This window comes from Opisthocomus hoazin, chromosome 3 (assembly GCF_030867145.1).
Source record: "Opisthocomus hoazin isolate bOpiHoa1 chromosome 3, bOpiHoa1.hap1, whole genome shotgun sequence".
Classification (NCBI taxonomy): Eukaryota; Metazoa; Chordata; class Aves; order Opisthocomiformes; family Opisthocomidae; genus Opisthocomus; species Opisthocomus hoazin.
This window is the reverse complement of record NC_134416.1, coordinates 46,756,114-46,775,719: the sequence shown is the minus strand read 5'-3', so window position 1 is coordinate 46,775,719 and position 19,606 is coordinate 46,756,114. Positions and strand designations below refer to the sequence as shown.

The 19,606-nt window shown below is 40.2% G+C and overlaps 1 protein-coding gene across 2 annotated transcripts in view; it reads right to left on the bottom strand.

Moving 5' to 3' along the window:
- The window catches only part of RB1CC1 (RB1 inducible coiled-coil 1), a 79,710-nt gene extending 73,990 nt beyond the window's left edge, over positions 1-5,720 (bottom strand). For both annotated transcript variants that reach the window (XM_075416152.1, XM_075416153.1), the window contains exon 1: positions 5,633-5,720. The gene's annotated coding sequence lies outside the window, so the exon portion shown is untranslated. The remainder of the gene's footprint in view (positions 1-5,632) is intronic.
- Between the last annotated feature and the right edge of the window lie 13,886 nt (positions 5,721-19,606).

The window sequence follows — 19,606 nt, the reverse complement described above, 5'->3', positions numbered from 1 at the left end:
GATAGAAAAGATTGACAATAATGAAATGTTAAGACAAGTAAAGATCCTTGTGATTTAGTCCTATTGCCTACATAAAATCACAGGTTCTTCCTTAATTAATTTCAATTCATAAGCAACCGTATTTTAAAATAACATTAAAGCTTTCCAGTGATAAGGGAATTCACCACCATCTTGATAAACTGTTCAAATCATTAGGAGCTTCCAAACTTGTTTCAAATTTGTCTTATTAATATGGATGTTTATAAATTTAGCATTTGAACTTTCATGATCTAAAGATGGAATTTCTCAAATTTCTCATTTTTCAGTTCCTTGTAATTCACACATCACCTATGAACCTCCTCCTATTTATCAATAATTTTTTTTCAGTGGTATCTGAAACAGAGAAGTAAAGGACCATTAGTGACATACAGAGTGAACATACCTCCCCCACCCTCCCTGTGAATACATATTCAAAAATCATGTCTAGATTATATCTAGATATCAGTTTACTACTCTACCTGCATGTCACAAAGTCACAAATCACCTTCAGATCTCTACTGGCATCAATATGAAAGAAGGTAACAACAATGTAAGCTGCAGGACGGATTTGAAAAATATTAAATTGTATCTTATCTCAAGAAGGTGTTTAGTAATTATCAATTGCCTTTCTTTACCTTTCTGGGACAAATCTTTGGTAGTTTAAAACAGCTAACAAAGTGCACCAACTTAAGAAGTACACAACCTCACAAAAAAAAAAAAAAAAAAAGAAAACCAACCCACGACCACTGAGATACTACAACTGTACTCCTACCTTATTGCACCCTGGTTGTCCTGTTTGCAGCCATAATATGTATGTGAAATTGTTATATTACCGCTGGTTTTTGAAATTCATAGATACTTTATGTCTGAGTCTTTCACATAAGTAAAGGAAAGTTTATACATCACACCCCCTCTTTTCATTCAGACAAAATGAAGACTTTTGAGTCATAATTCCATTTTTTGTTTAAAGAAGCATTCACCTGGTTTGAAACGTCTCAATCAGTAGACAACAAATATTTGTAAATAATATCTTTAAATACAATAGAAAGAAAGTTATCTTGAGTTTACTAGCAGAATACTTGCAATACAGCATAAGCATAATATATTAGAAGAGAGCTGCTAGTCCAGTTATACAATATGTTCTTATATAAGAATCTCTGCTTCATCTGAATTTAATAAAAATACACACTCTGGAGGATGGAAGGAAAACTGTATAAATAAAAGCACCATTTTGTCAGTGTGAAATGTCTACTCTAGGCACAACTACACTAAATAAGGGTCAAATATCTACACTTTTGACATACCAACACAGCTACTTGGCATCAAGAAACCCAAAATAAAATTTGAGATAAACCACTGACGTTTAGAGTCCCTGCAATATCAGGAAGATACCACCATTCACATCATAACAAGTAAAAATCGCTGCAGCCATATCTATAATCTACATAATAGACAAAAGAGCATATTTCACAGGATGTAGCATGAACATTTTTAATCCTACAAAAAGTGGCAGGTAAGTCAGTTACAAAAGAGAACTCGAGCACTAACTCAAAGTAAAATTGGGAATTTAGGCGAAGCTACCTCTATGTTCACAGAAATCAGATCTCAGTAAAGTTCCATTCTTAACCAAATGTATATTTTAGCTATGCTAAGAGTGGTCTGATTTTTGAATCCATGATAAAAGTAAAAATTTCCCTTCAGTTCTTCAATTCTGCTTCCTACTTCCAAAACACACATTGCTTTCAATCTGTTCAAACTGAAAACAGCATACTGTCCTTTCAAGCACACCTTCAAGAATAATCATGAAGACTGATGTATTGTGTTTCTATCACACAGACATTAGTTTCACCTAATCCCTCCAAGTATGAAGAAGAGGTAATTGACATACTGAACACATTATTTCCCCACCACCAAAACTTTCCTACTCTCCTCGAAAAAGCAACAATACTGTTGCGAAAATAAGTCTTAGGAGGTACAAAAATATGAGCTATTTCGCAACAAGAAAATAAAAGCATGTTCTGAAGTCAGAGACCCATTAGAACACTCCTTAAGCAGAGCTGCTCTCAAATATTCACACATCAGTCTGCTTATTGGACCAACGGCATTACACCACAAGACAGACAGATGCAGGACATTTGGAACCCAACTAGTCAACAAAGCAGTTTTACATTTTACTTTCAGTCAACAGGTAATCAATACAGGTTAGAGAGAAATTCAGATAACACTTAAGTCATTTCACATAGAAAGCAGGCTACTACACCCTACAACAGCTGATTTTCTAGAGGCACAAACTACTGGAGATTCCTATATAGCACACTGTAATCATTTCACCTTCATGCAATAACAACAGCAGGCCCAGCCACAGAATCTGTTCCCAAAAGAAACCGTCAACACATCGGATACACGTAAAAACCTATGCTAGTTGGTAGTTTGAGCTCGGAGCCCTCCTGGAACCATGGACTGCAAACCTGAGCAACAAAAGGAAAATACACACCTGGAGACAGACAGAAGACAAGCAAGAGTTCCCCTGACACCCTGGGCGAACGGTTCTCCTGACCAGCCAACAGTAGCCAGCTCCATCTGAATCTCTAAATGAATATTCTGTGTCAATAAATTTGTTTTGATATTTTTATTGACAAGTGCCAACAATTTAGATTTACATATTTATTTATGTATTATTAACAATCCAGTTATACTCAAATCCCATTAGAAAACACATCCCCAAAGCATATTCACTTCCAACCCTGCTTACGAGTGGGGATAGAAACAGCTGATACATGGCTACGATGCCTTCTAACTTCTCTTTCAACGGAACTCAAAACTAAAAGTGGATCTGCAATACGAATTAACTCATAGATGAGCAACTTTCACAATAACCACAGAATTCTAATTAGCTCACAAAAATCATTGTTAGCAATTTCTCTATCACCGTTAATCATGCTGCAGTCTTTTACGACAAAGAACTCACATAAGGACCTCTCAACTTGCACACTGAAATCATTGCTCTAACAAATCACCTACAAAATAGACACTTTGTAATTCTAGCAATTAGATTAGTAATTTACATATTAGTGATACTTTTTTTGCCTGCTTGGTATCAGTGCATTCAATCAGGTCCTGCAGTATAATACAATATTATTACATAAATTGGCATCTTGTAATCAAGTGTTTGCTACTCAGTAATACTGATTATCAACTTTGTATCAGAATGTAACCATTAGTAGGGTCTTTGAAAGTACTGAGATATTAAAAATTCCCTTTTTTATTTTCCTCTTCAGAAACTCCTCATATAATGTTGTTGAGCTGTGGACCAAAATCGGGAGCACAACTGAAGCAACATGCACATGTAGAAGGAGACGCGTAACTGCCTGGACACTGTCCAAATGACTCTCAAGTCGCTCGTGCGATGGCCGGGTACGCACACTATAGTTTTTTATTTTGAAGTGCTTCATTTTTCCACAACATGCAAATGAACCCAAGCTGTGCAATAAAAGTCTCACATCACTTTCAGCCCTCCACAGAAACTAACCGCTCGCTTAAAGCCAAACAGAGACTTAATAACACACTGATAACAACCCACACTACAGTGTAACATACAGAAAAAAATATTTAAAACAGTCCTACTGTAACTGCCACTCACTTATCCGAAGGAACAGATCAACATGTGCTACTCCTACCCCCCCCACATATACTCACCCTCTACTTAAGCAGAATAACTGAAAATACGTTTTTCATCTTAATTTTTGCAAGACTTTGTAACCTTAGCTGTGTTCAGACAACATGCAAGCGACAAACAATGTTTTAAACAGACACCACCAAAGACCTCAAAATAACCCTTGTCCTCTTCTCCATTAAGAGCGCAAGTCTGCTGCATCGGCTTCTAATTATAAATATGGTAATATGACATGGGGAGAGCGCCAGCCCCTCGAATATGATCTCAGGGACTACTAACCCAAATCTGTGCTGAGCACAAGACTAGATCAACATAATACCATATAAGACAGGTTTGACCTTTTGTTAAACTATAAAATATACAGCTACGTATACTCTGCACACAACAATAACATACTTCCAAAGTGCAATTAGGTCTGTCTTACACTAATCCATTGTCCCAAAAGATCCTGTTTGTATTTCCAGCTCTATACCCAGCACAGCTGAAGTCCCTTAGCTCACACTCTTCAGTAAGTTGTTTTCTTTACTACTCCCAACATAATAAAATCAAACCATTTTGAGTTCCAGACGGCAGTTAGAGTAAGTACAAATACATCCTCTGCACACTCTCATTTAAAGGAAACTTAATAATGTTTAAACATCTAATTTCTTTCTTGTTAATATCTGCTTTTTAGCACTAAAGTTACTGTTAAAACACTAGGTAACATAAAAGTCCTTTCTTCACGTGCTTGATCTTCTAAAAATCTCCCCAGGCACCAGATGTTAAACATTTTTAAAGCTCACAAACACACCATAATAGTGCACAAGTTTTCTTTATTGCTGTGAAGTATTTACAGTGTCCAGTATTCCTCACAGTACTTCCCAGCTGTATGAACTTCAGCTGTAAGAAGCACATTTCTTCCATCCCCGTTCCTTCTCCAGCACCGCTGAGGTACCTTTCACCACGCAGCCAAACAAACAACATTGGACATGTAAGCTCTCCCATGAAGCCAATGGTGTGAACTACTTCTAACGCACATTTATGTGAGTGGCAAAAAAAAAAGTGCTCGACCTCCTAATTCTCTGTCACAAAGGAATAAAGGTGAAAGCTTTAAATACAAACCACGGGGAATGGCTCAGGGACAGAACATTGCACTTCATTACTTCAGACAAAAAAAAACAAATGACACGGTAAAACAAAAGAGCTGTGGCTACAAGAGGACTAAACTAACATTTCTGGGTTGGTTCCAAGTATCTCAGGTCCAGACACGTTTCGGGGTTTCTTTCTGCACCTCTACACGAAGTAAAATCAGCACCACGAGCCTTGCAGAGATCAGTGCATTTAATCTTCGCGGCGTTCCTACAGCACTTACACCCGCGGACGGCCGCCGGCCGGAACCCTGCGGGGCACCGAGCAGCACACGCCGGCGCGGACCGACGGAGCGGCCCCAAAGCGACGACGAAAAACGGACGGGAAATCCCAGCACACGCCACCGGCCTGCTCGGGAGCGGAACCCGGCAAACGGCGCGGGGGACAGCGGGGACGGCCCGGCGTTCGCAGGCGCCGCGCTCCTGCACGGAGCCCGCCCGGCCGCTGCCGGCGGCGGGCTCGGAGGCGCAGCCGGGCTGAGTCATCCCACGCAGCAACTTCGCCGCGAACCCCTCGCCCCAGCACCGGAGCCCTGAGCGGGGAGGGAAGGAGGGAGCGCCCCGGCCCGCCCGGCGCCGCCCCGCCGGCTGCGCGGGGGTCACCCTGCCACCGGGGCCGGCAGCGGGATCCCGGGCCTCCCTGACGTCTCCCCAACCCCGCGGGTGTAGTCCCACACCCGGAGCCAGGCCCGCCGCCCCTTGCCAGGGCCACCCTCCCGGTAACGGAGTCCCCACCCCCACCCCGCGGCGGGGAGGGGCCGGGCCGAGGCGCGGGCTACCCCCGCCGCCCCGCGCCTCACCGGCCGCCACTCACCCGAGGGTCCCGCGGCGGCGCCGCGCATCCTGCGGCGGCGGGGCGCGCCGTCCCCTCCCACTCCGCGCTCCGGGCCGGGCCCGGCGGCTTCGCGGGGGCGCGCGCCGCCTCGGCGGTCAGCGGGAGGAGAGAGGCGGCGGGCGGCGCGGGGCCGGGCCGGGCCGGCGGGGCGGGCTGGGGAGCGCGGGGACGAGGAGCCCTGGCCCAGCCGCCGCCGCCGATGTTTGTTGTTGTCGTCAGCCGCTTCCGGCGCCAGGGCATGCCGGGAGAGGGCGGCCCGGAGGAGGAACCGCGGGGCGGAAGCGGGCGCCGTGGCGGCGGCGCGCGGGCCCGGGGCAGGCGGAAGTTGCGCCCTCGCGCTCACCCCGGGAGACCCCGGGGACCGTCGAGGCACGGGACGAGGGGCGGTCGTGGCCGGCGGCCGTTCACCGGCCGGCCCGCGGGGATGCCCCTTGCGAGGCCTCCCCGGGTCGGTGCCGCAGGCCGCCTTAGGCCTTGCCGCGACGCGGGTACGGAGGGGGCAGCCGCCCTCCTACGCGTCTAACGGGCGTTGGACGCGTCCCTCCCCCGGCGGCTCCGGGTGTGCTCGCCGCCCAGGCCGGGCTCCTCTGGCTGCCTCCCTGCCGGGGCCGTGGGGAGGGATGGGCGCCCGTGGGGGCCCACAGAACTTTTGGCACAAAGCTGTAGGGTGGGAACCGGGCTCGTACTCCTGCCCCGAGGAGACGAAAACGAACCTTGCGCACAGCACTGTCAGGTTTCTCTTTTATTACCGGTGTCTTCAGAGGCTCACACCACTGAACTGTTCTTTGAGATGAGGACGTAGCCACACAGAAGAGTGGATTGGAGAGGGGTGCGAGGAGGCAGCGTGTGGCTGTGAGCTGCGGGTGGGGGTCACGGCGCGGGACTTTGCGGCATCATCCAGCAAAGATCCCTTGAGGAGAGCATACACCTAGGTCGTACCTTCTATGCTGCCTCAGCGTGACCCCTCCTTCTTCCATGACATACACCACAGGCCACAGAATAGAATAGGTCATAGAATAGAAGAAATTCAAAGCACAACGTTGTGGCCAGCGTATGAATCAAGCACATCAGAAGAGGAATGCAAAAGAGAGCGCCAGCATCTCGTTTTCAGCCTGCAGGACAGATGCATTCAGTAAAATAGCTAGGTTCATTATACAAAGCATTTTCTTCCCCTCACCCAAAGTTTCCACTTAGGACTGTTTAAACCTCATATGCACAACCATTCACCTAATTTTATTTCTTACTTCTAGTTCATCAGCTTGTAAGTCTACCACCTCTCACAAGCTGGACCAGGCTTATGGTTTTCACAGTAAACTCTTGGTAGCTCCTTCTGCCAGGTCGAAGAGCTTCCTGCCTGTTCGTCATGTTAGAGACAATGTTGAACTGTCACACCCAGTCCAGGCAGGTACTTGTTTTTGGAAAACGGCACTGCCGGGGGCTTTTGAAAGTAAAACACGGCTTCGCTACCCCTAGTTGCCACCTTGTGGCACCTGATAAACAAGCGCTCTCCCGTTTTGGAGCTTGTTGGGAGACATGTCCTAATTACCCACGTTCTTAAAGACATCTTCGGCACTTCAGACTGCAACAGTGAGTGGAGCGGAGAAGACATCTGGACTCCGATGAACAGATGTAATGGGAAATTTAACACAGATTTCTAACAAAGCAGTTCAAGGCAGCTTTGTGTAATGTAACACCGATTATGTCAGTGTTGTTTTAGTTCTACAGATGTCAACATCCGCTTTTTGCATCTCCTAAAATGGTCTAATTTTTAGTGTGAAGGGAATGACACCCAGCTAGAACTTCACAAAACAAATGCCGTACATACTATAAACAGGGAGGTAAGCCAGAGGTAAAAAATAATTTTGAGTTTTAGTAAGCCTGCAACACCAGTGAGCCTCATTAAGCTTGTCTTGAGGAGATACTACTGAGAGTGACCACTTGCAGTTTGAGGAGCTGAGAGAGCAGCAAGAGAAGCAGCAGCAACTGTTCGAACACTGAAGCTTCAGTGCTTACAGGATTTGTCATTTTCTGGCAAAGCACCTCTGCCACTCAAGTACTCACCAAGGGCATAAAATGAGGCTCCAGGCACTTAAGCACTGTTCATTTTTTCACAGCACGTGTGGTACAACTGTTGATTTGAGAGGCAGCTCAGGCAGGACTGAAGCAGGATCTGGGGAGTAAGCAAAGTGCTGCTAGCAGAGCAGGTTGGTCTGGCTTGTTCTTGGAACATTTCATTATGTTGCTTCCTCTCAAAGTGATCCAGAGCCACTTCATGCCAAGCAACTAATTACAGGGTTTTTTCATGAGCCTGTCTGAACAAAAACAGAAGTATGACATTATATCTAGCACATCTATCCTGAAAAAGCAGTGTTTTATGAAGATTATTTTGCTCCAGGATATATGAAAAGAAAGCATTAAATCGGGGTTGGTGATAATTCTTCATATTTTCAAAATGCCATACCAAATGTAGGTTATTATTCTTTCAACATACCGTTTAGGATTCACCTGTATATTTTTTTCACATTGTCTAAAAGAGAGAAAAAGATTGAAGGAGTTTTTCACTGCGTGCTTTCAATTTTGGGTGCTAAATTTGGTATGCCAAAGAATGTGTCTCTTTTAAGCTACATGTTTATGCAGCTGTAGTCAGGGAGGAAAAAGAACAGGCTGCTCTGCAAGGGAAGGCAAGCTGGGAGCCAAGGCTGGCAGCCAGGCAGGCAGAGGCACCGTCACGGGCAAGGGGCATAGTCCCACCATACTGAAGTGAGGTCTGGTGACGAAAACCCAGTTCAGCCGCCAGTTCAGTGACTGGCAGACAAGTCCATGGTGAGAAAGCAGGTCTGGGGTAGAGCCAGCCCAGGGCAGCAGGGTCAGTGGGGTCACAGCTGCAACCTAGCCCAAGAAAGAGCCACGGCCGAGGGCTGGGTCTTGGCTGCAGCTCCTGAGCAAAGGGGAAGCAGTCCTCCCAGAGCACTCTGACAGCAGCCTCGAGCAGCAGCAGCCAGACCCCTCAGAGGGGCAGAAGCGGTTGCAGAGCCTGTTAGTGCTTCCAGGGTTGTGGCAGCTGCCATAACTGGAAGTGGTTTTATGTGCAAAGTTCAAACACAGTGTAGATACAGAACCCAAGATGAAATAAACAGGTAAACCTCTCACAAATTACATCTTATAATCAATCTCAAAACTGATTTATGTTATGAGTATTCATTTCCCAAATTATTGTCAAATTATATCAAGCCTAACAGCTGAGTATGGTAGTACGTTCTGCCTTAGCTGTTGCATTCATGACCCCTTTTAGATTACTGCAGTGAGTCTGCTTCCTTTAATTTAAACATACACTTCTCAGTAGATTTGGTATCTTAAACAGGATACTGTAAATGTGATTTATAAATAAAAATTCCAATTGTAAAACAAAATTACACACTTTAAAAATTGGAATCATGGTTGATTACTACAAACTATATAGGTGGTGGATTCCTTGAAGTCAGGAATGTTTTTTGAGAGATAATGCTTTAGAGAATGAGTTCATTGAATTCCAAAAGAAAATTAGGAGATGGGAGCTAGTCTGAGCACTCCACTTTCTCCTGAAAACAAATGGGACAAGACTGTGAAAACTCCTATTTCATTTACAATGTGCTTTAGGAAAATCATTGAGTGTCAGTCTAAACTTTCAAGGATTACAGTGGCTAATTAGCATCATACTATTGCCCCAACTGGGCAGTTTCACTGTCACCCGTTTAATTTGTTATGTATTTCTCTCTGGAGATGTCTGTTCACATGCGGTTAACACCTCTTAGTTTTCTCCATGCCACCCAAGCCTCTTGAGTTCTGCTCTTAAGAGTTTGTTCCCATAGTTCACCTCTAATACTTCTCCATCAAGCAACCCTCTTAAACTGATAACACCAGGTCAAAAAAATTATTTCAGTATCAATTTTCTGTACGATTGTAATCTGCTGTGCAAGTACTGATCGATACTGACAGTATGTATTTAGTTCCAAATATACTTGAAAAAACACATCTTCCTATTTTTTTTAGCTCTGCTTGCCATAAATTCTCCCTGTGTACTTCTGCTTCCCTTAGAGTTGCTATCTTCATCAACTTCCCTTCATTTTTGTCTTTTTTTCCTTTTTTTTTTTTTTTCATATTGGAAACAGCTGCATACACTTCCCTGCTAAAGCTAGGCTGGTGTTTTAAACTGATGTTACCTCCTTCTCAGTTGAGGATTTGTGGCATCTTGTAAAGTAATCTTGAACAAGCATTCATTTTAATTTTTTTTAAATTTTTTAAAGCACAAAGTATATATTACTGTTCTGAACTGGAATATACAACGTAAATGCCAGTGTCCAACAACACAAGTTCAACTGCATGTTAGGGAGAGATACTTCAAGAACTTCAGTTGTCGTTTAATGCAGCCTGGCAGTCCATAACAAACACCAAATACTGTCTCATCTCTTGCTTCTCTTCCATAGCGCTGACTGGTCTACAAGCTCTCAGCAATTTGTTTTTGAATGGTCAATGACTCAGAAGCAGCTGATGCCATGTTTGAAAGCACGTCACTCCCTCTGACTCCTTTATGGATCATTCCTAACCAGTGATTTCAGCATCGTGTGGCTTCCCAATACGCTTCAGTAATCCTGACTACACAGGTTTTGAATTCATAAGTGATTTTTCTTGTTTATTGCCCAAGCCTCTTGCAGGAAGGGGATAGTTAGATTCAATTTAACATCTTGGTCATGAGATCAGTTCTTGGTCCTGAGCACAAATGTGCAAAGGACATTTAAACCTCAGATAAAATAGTCAGAATGGACATACCCTCAGAAGTGGTTAAGAACAGAAGCTCACACGGGAAAACAGGCAGCCTGAATAAACCTATAAAAATCCCCTGCTGCACATTTTCATTTAAAAGACACCATTTGTGTAATGTAGCAACTAGACATTCCCACACCACCACCTCTCAGCAACACACAGATGATACTGAGTGCAACAAGGCCAAACAAGTAATACATGGAAGACTAAATGGCACAACAGTAATACTATATTTATAGAAAGCTATTGCTGTATTAGCATTACTGACTATTTAATGTTACTGAGAATAGAGTTCCCATTTTTTACTATGTAGCAGCTTTGGGTTTTTGTATTAGAGCACTTAAGCTGTGTTCACGTGCACATTCATAGTTTTAAATATTAACTCTATTTCCTGCCTAACAATAAAATTAATTACATAAGCAGATATTTTGGTTGAAGAAGTTATAACGGGAATTAGTTTAGCCTACATTGCTAGAAACCTGATTTATTTTTCTTTTTACAGTTATGGCACAGCATATACTATCCTCATTTTCAAAATAACATTTTAAATATGTAGTGGTCTTTCTATTCACAGATATAGTACTCTGACCCTTTCATGGTTTGCATCAGTCACTGTCCTGGTTCGGTAACCATAAAGACAGAATTCATAAACCAAGGGGTGCAGGCATACCTGTGAGGCTTCCGCTCCTCCCTTAGCCCTGGCAGTGAACTTTGCCACTCACTGTAACACGCGAAATGGTATGGGAAGCAAGATGCAAATGGCAGTATTGTTCTGGGAACAGGGATTTTGGGTGTCTCCAGCTGAAACCCCGGGCCACAAGCCAGCCAACATCACAGCAGCCAGCCTGGAAATGTACCTCGTCAGGCACTCCAGTGAGACACACTCAGAGGCTTCTAGACCATGTCCACTTCTTCTATATTTAGATTTTAATGTGCAATCTATTTTTTTAAAGGCTGGAAAAGCATGTTTGTATTTAATCTAAATAGCTAATGTAGACATTTGCGGTTTTCTACATTTTGTTAGTAAGGACTAATTGCCTTTTTAAATAAGCATATAAATTCCTCTCTTCTCCCCAAGCTTTCTATCAACACAAACTGGAAATGCAAGATGCAGAAAGAACCTCTTAATTTAATAGACTTGATTAATTATGCTTAAATAAACTACTAAGAGCCTTAAACCAAGTATATAAAACTCATTTTGTGCTTACATGAAGATGAATTGTTAAAGTATCATCTACTGACATATTTAATTAACTTCCTGTCCTTTGTTCTAATAACTTATAGAATGCAACCATTTTTGTTTCATTTTTATTTCTGAATGGAATGGAAACAGAACCATCGTTTTTTTCCAGCTCCCAGAGTCTCAATTCAAAGAATTTGCCCTTGACGTCAATTAATGGAACAAACTGTAATGATGAATGAAGTAAACTGAAATGATGATTCTTTGCATCTCCAGGAGAGACCACACCTATAAAACATTAAGTACGTAGTTACATTATTTTAAAAGACATTGTAGGAGTAGGCTAATTTAAACTGTTTTTTAAATCACTAAAAAAAAAAAACCAGAAATCTGACTATTCTAGTGCACTTGCATTCATTACTCATTCTTAGGAGCTTTTTTATATTCATTGATGAGATCAGGCGTGGGTGTTGGTACAATCCTCTTTCAGGGCTTTGCGGCTTTGGAATTTGCTCTACACTTGAGCTTTCCAATACAGCAACTCAGATGACTGCGGGTTTGATTGCATCGTTTATGCAATTTATGCTTATGCATTTTAAAAATGTGTATAGATTGTTCAAGTCAGTGTAGACAGGGAATTTTTTTTAAAGTGATGGAGATTGTGGTAGGCTATTTTGAAGTTAGGAATAGTCAAAGCTCTTAAATTAATATCTTTCTAAAATGCAGTTCTGAAATTATTGCATTTGGTATATTTGTTCTCCAATGTATGAAGGACACCAAAATGGAAAGTAACATGTACAAATCTCTATTAATGACAAATTACTTTCTTCTGCTGAAATGTGCAAGTTACAGATAATAGAGATCAGTATCTGCATAATTATTTGGGCACAGGAAAGAAAGAAAAATACATCAAAACTGTAATGCTCCCTCTCCTCCCTACAGACAACTGGGAAGAGGATTCTTTCCTGGAAGACTAGTTTGGGGTTTTGTTTTTCTTAATTTTTTACACTACACATAAACAATCAGATTTGTACCTAAGGTTTTGCAGCATTCATGATTTAATAGTGAAGAAATTAACTTCAGTAAGCAGTATGTATGTTGTTTCCTCAAATACATAATCCCAGTCAATTAAAATTTACTGGTTTGGGTCCATCTTCACAGAACCTTTCTGAGTAAAACTACCTTTGCTGTTAATCCTTTTAGCCATATAAACTAGATTAAACTGCTGGCACAATAAAGAATAAGTGTCACAAAAGGCATCACATCAAAATGTAGATTAAGCAGTTTTATCTGTTTGCCATTTTTGATCATTGCCTTAACATTAGTACTCTTTCAGTCTTTGGAAGTTCACATTTTTATTGATATTAACTTTAGTGAACCTCAGTGTACAACCCCAAGCTACTTAGACTTACTTAAATTCTGTAAGTGTCCAGTAACTTTCTTGATTAGCAGTAGATGATTTTCATGTCATTAACATTTTCAGCACCTTTTTATAGACTCAGTGTTAGTTCTAGGACTTCGGGAACAAAAGAGCAACCAACCCTTGCCTTGACTGGCTATGGACTTCAGCTTTTCAGTGTTTCATGTTTCATAGCTTCCAGTTCACATTGCTCCTATCTATTTCTCTTTTCCTCTAATATGTTGCATACTACAGATTAGTTTTGTTGTTGCTGCTGTTATTTGAAGCTATGTCTTTTATATAACTAGTGAATCTGGATAGGCTTTTAGCAGTAGCACTCTCTAGATGGCGGAGTTGGGGCTTTTTGTCTGCTTATTAGATCCTTTGAAGGAATACTCAATTTTCATCCACATTTTTCTTTGTATGTTGTGTTTTCAGGTCAATTTTGCTCATTGCTTTACGTCTGGAAAATTAGGCAAAAGGAATTTCCGAGTTTAGATGTGTCCCCTAATCTGCACAAAATATACCTGTTCTGAATGTGAGACAAAAAGTATTGGTGGTCACTAAACAGTCACAAATCCCAGCTGAAGAATGAATTAATCTAGATTTATCTGCAGGAGGAACTGGTTTTTTCCAGCTTAGTTATAAGAGATTATTTTTGAAAGATGGAGCTGGAGAAACTGTCCTGTGAATTTGGTTTAATATTTCTCTAAGCACCAACTCAACTTTCGAGTGTGCTTAGAATGCAGAGAAGAGAAACCCTGTGTCCATCCCAAATGCTTCTTAAGATCTGAGCCTGCTGAAGCTTGCTTTTGCATTATGTTCTCCAGAGACATACAGAAATTCAAGCATTTCTTGCAATTATCTATAATTCAGAAATAGTCCAGACTACCATTTTGTGGTTTGACTGCATAAAGCTAATCTGAGAATCAGCACATGGTGCTAATGCTCTAGATGGGATTTCAGATCGTGGAAGTGGAGTGAAACTTACTGTACGCAACTCTGTCTTTTATCGGTGACAGCACAGCTGAACCGTCGTATGGCTCAGCCAAGGCTGCAGAACCAGTGAGGGGGGAATTCACAGTCGCCTAACCCAGCCTGAGCTCTATGTTGCTGCAGCTATGGCACCGGCAGTGCTGCAAACAGTTCAGGGCTGGCAGAGTCAAACCTTTGACAAGCGGTTTTATGGTGACTTTCTCTCTAATTACAGAATTCCATTTCTGAAAGTCTGTGATAAAAATCATCTCAAATTGCAGATAAAGATTGGTTAGAGTATTGCACAGGTGTACTCTGAGAAAAACATATCCACATTGACACAAAGAGTAGTATGAAAATGGAGGCAATTGAGGAAAATCAAAGAGTTAAATAGCACATGAAAACTCTTACAGATGTAAGGAATAGCTCAGCGGTGTGCTTAATGTGGTCATTAGAAAGAAAAGAAGAAACATTAAGAAGGAAAAAAAATGAGTAGCACGAGAGAGCAAGGCACATCCTAAAGTGGCGTTAGCAAGGAAATGTTACACTCTTCAGTGCTTGGTGATCAAAGGAAGCCCTGGAAAAATCTAGTATGATCATTTTGTAATTTCAGTTCAACTGTATTTTTGAAGTACTTCTGACTCCTCAGATAAGCTGTGCTATGGTTTCAGAGCAGATTTTATATGATCTTTTTAACCATCCCACTGTGATGATTTGTCCCTAAAGACAATTTTTCATGTATCTCTGAAGCTGTAGACATTTTATGTAATATTTAGTAGAAACAAATTGATCCCACTCTTCAATCATTTCATGGGAAATCTTGAAGCAAGGTCTGAGCCGTAAGAGTTAGGCCAAGGATTCTTGGCATGTCTGTGGTGTTACCAAAGAGAAATACTCTCTTTCCTCTCAAGCCTAAATGGGCAATGGAATTGGGTCCTAGAATTGTCTTTTTTAAACGACATCTAAGTATCTAGGCTTGTTCTATTCGCACTCGTGGCTGACAAAGCCAATATGCAGCAGGGACATTTGCTTGTGTAGAGGGCAGCAATAGCCTTATACTTGCATGAAGGGTGTCTTACAAAGCAACACTGCTCTGCCCTTTCTCCATAAATGGTCCAAAGGATGTGTATCCATCAATAGTATGAAATATAATAGCCTCTCATTTGCTCTTCTTGTTGGGATATAATTCTCTTTCTCATGGTTTTCCTGTTCTACCTGTCCTGCGCACATGAGCCAGCTCGAGTGGCATCTCATCTGATACATAATCCTTGTTCTTGAACCAGGATTTGTCTGGTTCAGGTGCAAAGAAGAGTAAAGAAAGCTCCCCCAGCCATTCTCAGAAAAATGCTCTCAGTCCAACTGGTATTCTACTAGTTTTTACTAGCTTTTAGGGAAAATGGCAGGGTTTCTGCTGCTGTTAGCTTTAGTTAATAGAAAAAGCATTTTTTCTTTTTTAAAAGACCTTCTTCTGTGTTACACCACATAGTTGAATAATACAGTCTAGAATTACATGGCTATTTCATGGATGCTGTGGTTTATTGTTAGCAACACTATACTGCAGTACTTAAAACATTACACTAGAGGTCATTGCTAGTCTTTAAATTTTTGATCTGTCTGAAAGCAAGTGTTGGCGTTCTCCGAGTTTCGTGATACGAATTACTTTTTTTTCTTCTTTAATCATACACAGTGTGGAGTACGTCAGAGATCCAAATCTCTCGATCTATGGTTTCATACATTTTCAGGCTTCATTTTGGAATTTTTTTAGAAATTTTTTTTAGGAAATAGTTTTGTTTGGGTGTTTTTTTGTTTTACTTTTTTAGGATTTTTTTTTAGGCGTAAGACAACAGTTCCAGAACAGACAAGAGAATATATACGTTTAAAAACCCACAATGGTCTAGCAACCTCCATGTCAATCCTATCCAATTTATTTCTTACTCTCTAATTTGTTCTGAGTTATTTTCCCAGTCTCTCACTTAGCAAGGATGAATTTGCCTTTTGATATTTTTCACTAAAGGCCAATATTAGGAATATCTACTGAATTCCGATACAGAATATAGAATGTAGAATCCTTGGTGAGTTTAGGAGGGTTTTCAGAAAGGAAGTTTGTCTTTGTTTTGTTTCTTGTACTGCCCAATGATTGCAAAGTTGTCTGAAGGTCTTTTACTATACGAAAAAAGGCATATCCTTGAACATTTCTAATGCTCTAATGGTCTTGCTCTAAAAGCAAGTAGAAATCTTGAGGTAAAATGTTTAAGTACTGATACTTTGATAATTTACTAGGTACATAGACTTAATTTCATAAAGGACTGAAGTTATTGGAACTGCTTAATGGGTTTCAAGGCTGCCAATTGAAAATTACTCTGTTCAAAAATCAAAGCTATCCATAACAAAAAATTTCTTATTGGAACAAAATTTTTGTTTTCTGGCGTGGTATTTGCTACTGAATTCCAAAGTTACTGTTAGATTTTCTTTCAGCACACTTTAATGCAATGCAATTATAGTTCAAATTTACAGAACGAATATTTTTCTTTATAGAAAATGAATTAAATTACTTTCAGAACCCCAAGCTACGGGAATTTCGTTAGTTACTAGGTGAGGCAATAGACAGGATAATAAATAATGCACATATTTCATCACGTTCTGAAAGTCTTTGTATTTGCCATATGTACATCTCTGAGAACATACTGGGACTTAGATATCACCTCCTATTCATCTTATTCTAACAATAACCAGAATTCTATAATCAACACTCATTACTGTAAGTCACCAGTTGAAAGAGGATGACAGTGTATTCTTTCTTTTGGTCACTAAAAACTGGTAAAAGCTGTTGATTATTTATATATGTAGAAAATACATGAAGGAAAATTAGAATTTAAGGAAAGTCCTGTTAACAGGTTGAAACTTTTATTCCCCCTACCCGCTTAAATTCAGTACCTACTTTAATTGAGAATAAGAAGTTTACTTTAGTCTTGCAGTAGCTGCTAAATAAATATTTTAAAAGGAAGTTCTTGTGAGGGCTTGATTATTTTTTGTTCTTAAATTGTATGGACAGCAAGATTCCTTCACCTGAACTTGTAAGAATATTGCTGCCATGTTGAAAGGATGAGCAGACAAATAGGAATCTGTTCCTTTTAAATCTTTAAATCAGTGCAACATTTACCCGTTCTTTATTTATTATTATTCAAAGAATAATTGTATTATTCTGTTCATTTTTTTTTTCAGTCTAAGGTGGGATGAATCTGATTTTTAAAGGTTGAAAGTTTCTTTTGAAACCTTCATTATCTTTCATAGATCATCAGAGGGTAGAATTAAGGTTGTTTCTATATTTGAATTACCTGTTCAGCTACATGAACAGTATTGGGTTTTGTTGGGGTTTTTTTCAAAGGGAACTTTTTACATCTTTTTTTAAAAAGATCATCCTTTTGTTAATAATGTTTTATGTTAACAAATTGCCCTTATGTCATTTTGGGTTATGCAGCTTCACAATACTGCCTTTTACCATTGGAATAACATTTGCAAAGTAAACAGATAATATACATTTGTCAGCAACCTTACATTCAAGAACACATATTAATGCCCTGTGTTAAGTTTTTCATTTTAAGAATCTGGTTCCTTGAGACTAATCTGAGCAGGACTAAATACGTTAACAACATCTCAGGTTATTGATGTTTTTTTTTTAATCCTATTTCCTTTTGTATATGGGAGCATAGTCCCCGCTTTTCTCAGAATATCTTGTGCAGTATTTGAATGTTGTGAAATGAAAACTGAATTTGATCATGGAGCTGTGGCAAGTGCATATGAGTGGAAGCAACAGTTTCATATGATCTTTTGCTTTGAAAACTAACAAATATTTCCTTGAAAATGTGATCATATAATCTCAGTGCAATGTTACTAATCAAAATTATAAACATGAGTGTTTATGAAGACTAAGGCTTAAATATAGTAGCTGTGAATATGGCTCTGTTCTTTACTATGCAAACTGAAACAATGTGCTCACTGAAATACAAGTGCCCTAGAGAGCATGACTCAAGCCTGTCAAGTTTGCTTTCTTGTTACTTTATGTAGGAAAGAGAGACAATTCATGGGAAAGTATGAAATATATTTAATGTATGTTCTTGTTTTGGCAATTTAGAGTTTTAGCTGGTTTTGCTTATGCAGAGGTTTTTTTTACATATATGCCTTAACATTTTTCTTCACTAGATGTATTGACTTATTTATTCTGTTCAGTTGTACTGAGAGATTTTGACTGAGATTTCTTCTAGCCCACAGTTCCCTTAAAGCCCTGGCATAACTGGAACCTGCAGTCCCTGTTCCTTCCACCATCTTCTGTGGTGGTATTGTTTTTTAAAACTCTGTATTTCCTCTCCATTTCGTATTTCCTCGCTGGACATGCGTGTTCAGCTGCTTAGACTTCTTCAAGACTGAGTAACTACACAGACCTGAGAAAACTTTGAATATCCAAACTTTAGGAATTCCTTTCTGATTAAAAGTTTTTAAATCAAGTTGGGAAAAATAGTATTTCATTTTTATGTGTAATCACTAAACACTTGCAGAAAGTTTTTTGAACACTAGATGACAGTGAAAGATAGTAATTGCAAGCAAGATTTTGAAATAGAACATAATTGGAAACACAGATTCAGTTAAGGTTATATGTTACGATCATTGATGTTATTCACTAATGTTATTTTTGGAGTTAGATGTTTTGCATGTACAAGGGAAAATTACTGATCTTGTCAGTTTGGCTTAATTTTCTTCTAGTTATAGTATTTAGAATGTTAATGCCCGAATTTTCTTTTTTTTTCTCAAAAAAGTTATGTTGTATTTACTTCAATGATTGATGGGATTTCTGCTTTTCTGACACAGCTAAAAGCCACACTTGCACAATGAAATGATAATGGGATCACTGCACTAGCAGGGCAAGACCTATGCTCCATTTCATTTCATATTAGACTTGGGGGAAGTTGATAACAGAAAAAAAGTATCCATATGGATATTAAAGAAACAGTATTTTTGTTCTTCATTATCATATCTCAATAAGACCAGAGATTTTTGCTTATGGGTATTTCTGAAAATCACAGCTTCTGAGTAAAGTGAGCCTGTGTTTTGGCTCGTGGTTATTCTAAAACTAGATGTCCATCTCTGTCAGTGGTCCAGTATCCGGAATTTTAGATGTTGAAAGTCTATAGCAGTTCCTGGTAAGGTACTGTCGAGTCATTTCTAGTTTCTCTTTTCCTACATCCAACTCACAATCAGAGCTAACAGAATCAGATAAATGTGAAGTATACTCCGGTAAAAGATCTGCTTTTGAATTCTTTATCTGTAGATCTTCAGGTCTAAAAAGATGTTCCATTGTGTATGTAAGGCAAGAAAAGAAAGTTTCGCATCACTGACAATCTCATCATTAAGGACTTTCAAAACTAGATTAAAACAGGTACTTTTTCTCTAAATTCACATGCAGCAAAGCTCTGAAGTCTGAAGAAGCATTTGTCTGAATTGTTATTGCCTTAAGCTATTGTTATTACTGCTATCAACAATAAATCCAGTGTAATAATAGATGAATAAAAGTACAGTTTTTTTATAAGCACCTCTGGAAGGAGCA